The sequence below is a fragment of the Eptatretus burgeri genome, chromosome 6 (genome assembly GCF_056783735.1).
Source record: "Eptatretus burgeri isolate ZD-2024b chromosome 6, Ebu_testis_v1, whole genome shotgun sequence".
Classification (NCBI taxonomy): domain Eukaryota; kingdom Metazoa; phylum Chordata; class Myxini; order Myxiniformes; family Myxinidae; genus Eptatretus; species Eptatretus burgeri.
This window is the reverse complement of record NC_140966.1, coordinates 106,007,310-106,012,309: the sequence shown is the minus strand read 5'-3', so window position 1 is coordinate 106,012,309 and position 5,000 is coordinate 106,007,310. Positions and strand designations below refer to the sequence as shown.

Here is a 5,000-nt window from a genome sequence, read left to right as displayed (position 1 = left end):
TTTAGAGCCACATGTTGACTATGAGTATAGCAAGTCATTGAACCATGTCTTGGATGCCATAAGCAGAGAGTTTGAAGAGCGAGGTGTGGTGTGAGTATATGCTGTATCAAATGCTCGAGATATGTCTAGAGAGACGGCCTGATCTCATGTCTGACATTGAGGGCCTCCATCCATTGTTGGGAGAGCAGAAGTAGCATGTCCAAGGTAGAGTGACCTGGTCTGAATTACAACTGTTCATTTGAGATGAGGTCATTGGAGAAAAGGAAGAATTTGATGTCAACTGTGATTATGGATTCCATGACTTGCTTTTAATTGGAAGTAAATGACTAGACCTCCAGTTAAGAGGTTCTGGTTTTGCACCATGTTTGTGCAATGCAGTAATGTTGGCTGACCTTGAAGTAGATTTAACATGAAATAGAGAAAACAAGCGTCAGAGAGCAGAAAGAGGATGATCAAGTGCAGCAGAGTAGGTGTTTAAGGACATGTGCGTTGATGCCGTCTAAACCCCTCGAGGCAGAGTTGGACTCGAGGGTTGCCAAAATATGTCTCCAACTTCTCAGGTGAGAAAGATAGTGTCCAGGAGCAGTTGGATGCGAGTGGATATGGTAGGAACTGGGAGCGAGGAGTAGAGCATGTGAGATTTAGAAGCAAACATGGCATTGAGCTAATTTTTTGATTTGCAAATGTCAATGCATCTCCATGTATTCATTGTTGTGCAGCACATACCTTGGGGTTTGCATCATTGCAGGGAGCACAGATGTACTGCTGCTGAAGTATCCATTACAAGTTAGAGCAAAATATTGTATTTTGTTAAGGCCGCTGGCAACAACTCGCCTAATCTTCTTCAAAAACACTGTGGGAACTTAAATATCCACCAATTGTTGTGGACCTGAGATTCGGGGATTACCACGAGGGGAAGTACTCGGGTTCTTCCCGAACGCCCAGCCCTATAGGCCGATGTGCCACGGATAGCTCCGTGGCCTGGTGGGTTGTTGATCAACCACAAACGTCGATGAGCACAGTTCGGTCTGGCAGGGTCCACTGTGGTATTACGTTTACCTGTCCGTTGAGTTGGCTTTATAAACTGAGGTTCGTACCCTCAGTATGTACCCATCTATCTAATTATGTATGGCCAAGCGAGACCCGTGGGTACGCACTGGCTAACAAGAGCAAATCACGAGCGGTAAAATTTCCCGTCTAACAATAATGCGGAACTGTACTGGACCAATGAAGGAAAGGATGCTACGAGCAGGTTTAGATGAACATTTAACAGGGTTTTTTTTTTTTCCTATACACTGTCGAGGCTCGTATGAGAGCCAACACACTGAACGTACAACAACGGATTTATTCACAAAGTGGAGAGCAAGGAAAAGCATGTGACACAGTGAAGACAGGAGTTTGTTCACATTGCGGCAGATGGATCTTCTGGCTTATTGCCCTTCAAATAGATTGCACACACATTTATGCATCATGTGTCGAGATTCAAACCCAGACTGGACAGCTCAAAGGCAAGTGAACATACCTCTAGCACCTCTAAGCATTTCTGATTAACCCTTAAAAGCCACAATGGTTTCAAGGACAGAGGAGCAGCCTTTTCCTTGCTTACTGATGAGAGTCAAGGGGCCATTAGTGGTGGTGCTCTTGAAAGAAATTATCGATTTTGAAAATGTAAAGTTTGTGTCTCTTGCTTGAAATTGGTGTTGTCAAAATGCATTTTTCCAATACCATGGTGCCAATTTACTATGGTCTTTTTTACAGCCTGTTGGGTGATGTACAATTAAAATTAAGAGATGTTGGCACTCTTCAGCTTCCAGAATCTTTTCACTTCATTTTTGAGTTCTCTCCTTTGGGCTGGGTTGGCACACCCCTGCCTCACATCTTGCACATCCTGATGTCACTCTGTTGGGTGACAACTATACCATGGGCCATCTATGTCTTGTTGCAGGAATGGCCATAAGGGGATAATGAGAGTAAGATAGACTAGTTATGTCATGAATAAGCATCTAGCATGTGTGTGGTTTTTATTTTTTCGTGTAAAATTATAGGACATGTGTCAAAGTGTGTTCAGAAGCCATAAAAATGTGGCCCATCACTGACATAATGTGCTTAACACCCTTCCACTATTCCACCCCACTGATCCAATAAATAATTTCCTTTTGTAATCCGTTTATGTGTTTGCTTTTAGAAATAATTCACAAATTCCTCAAGTCACCAAATTCCCTCTCCCCCTGCCAGAGGATGGTGAAAAGCAAGGCCTTGCGACTATCATGCATATAGGAAGGGAATGACAGTCTCGTGGACCCGCTCAAAACCCCAAAAAGCACGAGCAGCTGCAAGCAGCTTGATGAAGCAACAATGGATGTGCAGCTACACATGGTCATGAGGTAATAAAGGCTGAGGGGTGGAGAGAAAAGGACAGTTGAGAGATCGAGACAGCACAGTTGGGTTAAGTCCTGTGGAGTCCAGCGAGTCCAAGTGAAATGTGAGCAGGACGAGCGAGAGAGAGAGAGAGGGCTGCTTGCGAGAGAGTGGTGGACAGCAAATTTTGAGGACGATGGCCTGAGAGTCGGGAGACAACAGCACACATGTGCATTGGGCTGAAGCCATGAGTGCGTACGGGACGCTGTCTGCCATATCCCTCCTGCCGAGACCAGTGCCAGCAGCCCATTAACATCCCAAGCAAGCATCGTGTATGGAAAACGTTCATACTGTCTCAGGATGTATTCCTGTCTCGAGTGCTCGTGAGTGACCGGGCCTGAAGACATATCACATAAATCGTCGAAGCCTTGTGGGCACGGGGTAATTCTTAGAGAATATATTGTGATCAGTGCATTGCTTTGTGTTCTTCCCTCCCCTTAATTCTGTAATTAGTTAAACTTTTTCCACTGGCACGTCGGCCTGGTGCAAGGTTTGAGTTCAAAACGGTAATTAACGGCATGGGTCAGACAATGCCCATTGTAAAATTGGTGTGAAAGCCCTCTTTAAGAGGAATAAAATGCAGCATTTCATCCTGGGTTATTGCTCGGCCCCCATACTTTAGATGGGCGAACTGGCTGTCGGTGACAGATCTCGTTGGAGTTTCTCTGCATCAGAAAACTGAAGTAATGATCTGTTCTGCTTTTCTGGCAGATGGTGTACAGCCTCCGAAGACCATCCATCAATAGAGTTTAAAAGAAGCAAAAAGAGTGGAATTGTAACCCCTCCACCCCACCCTTCTGCTGCTTGTCCACATAATGTTCAAAGCATCCCCTCCTTGAGTACAAAATAAAGACAGCACCTGAAAGCTCCTCAAAGGGTTGAGGTAGTTCATGGTGTTTACTTCTTTTCAAGGAAGGATCACACTTAACGTTTGTGAAAAACATCCATTAATTTCAATCGCACATTTGTAAACAAAACAACATCTGTCCATCTTAAGCGACTTTTTCTTGTTGATTTGAGGAGCTTGGTGCTGCCTTGGCTCAATTCAGGTGCAGAGACATTCCAGGTCATATTGTGGAGACTCGGCATTTCTAATTCTTCCTACTTTGTCCAAAAATTTCCTACCCTAAAAGGGCTGACAAAATTTCCCATTTACACACTTGCACCAAATGCACAAGCTGTGAAGAATAGGTTTTGTTCTTGAAACGACAGTCTTTGAAGCTGTATCGTAAGGTTCGTCCAATATGGAGGGGGGTTGTAGGGAGGGGGGGGGGTTGGGTGTGGAAGGAGAATAAACATTGCTGCAAAACAAGGGGCATACAACTGGTAATGTTTAGTGTTGGCACATCACTGTCCTTGTTCATTGAAGGAGGTAAAAAGTACAGGATAAATTTATTTTTCCGCAAAAACTTACATATTTCCCTCAAGTCATCGGCCCTGCTGTCTGATGATGGGATAGAAACCACATCAGTTGAACTTGTCTCGCACTGTGACCAAACCCAGAAGCCCAAAGCATTACAAAATGACGCATGCGGGATGTGGTACTTTCTTGCATTGCACTAATCAAGCATTTCCCATTGCTGAAAAACCTTCGCGATGTGAGGCCTTCATCCACCGATCAGCTCTCTCACATTCCCTGCTGTACAACTTGCTGGTCATGGAGTGCTATCTTTTTTATTAAGCACAGGCATGACATTTATTATCATAGTATAAGCAGATTTAGATTAAAATATAAACTTTGTGGTTTGTTGAAAACTAAAGATAAAGAAACAAATTATATTTCCACGTGCAGATGCAGACGCACTGATTGACAATTCATACAAAATCAGAAATAGCTCCAGTTATCATTTTCAATTACATACCACACAATTCCTTTCATTTTGTTCAATTTGTTGTATTCAACTTACCCCCTGCAGCCTTGCCCTCTGCGACTCCCCACTCCCTTTTTTGCAAAGAAAATGGACAAATGGCCCCGAAAGACAATAATTTAAGATGTGTGTGAATTCTATCAAGTAGTTTGGTCCACGAAGCAGCTCTGGCAATTTTTTATACCAGAAAATACAACCCGTTGCTTCACTGACGGGGATATATAGGGGGGTGGGAAGGGGGGAGAGGGAGGGAGAGGAGGCAGAGAGGACGGAGGGAAGGGAGGGGAGAAGACAGAGGTAAGGGATGCGAGGAGTGGGTGAAGAAGGGGAAAGCTAGGAAGGGGGAAGAGTGAGGAATTGGAGTGGAGGGGAAGGTGGGGAGAGTAACACCTCACCAAAACTTTCTACACACTGTGGGGGGAGGGGTGCAGAGAGAGAGAGAGAGAGAGAGAGAGAGAGAGAGAGAGAGAGAGAGAGAGAGAGAGAGAGAGAGAGAGAGAGAGAGAGAGAGAGAGAAGGATAAAGAGAGAGGGAGAGATATATATACACACAGTGTGTGTGTGTGTGTGTGTGTGTGTGTGTGTGTGTGTGTGTGTGTGTGTATATATATATATATATATATATATATATATATATATATATATATATATATATATATATATATATATATATATATATATATATATATATATATATATATATATATATATATAT

General features: G+C 43.5%; 1 protein-coding gene across 1 annotated transcript in view; it reads right to left on the bottom strand.

Annotated features, from left to right (window-relative positions):
* PARPBP (PARP1 binding protein) overlaps nt 1-5,000 on the bottom strand; it is a 266,632-nt gene that overhangs the window by 80,604 nt on the left and 181,028 nt on the right. The window lies entirely within an intron of this gene.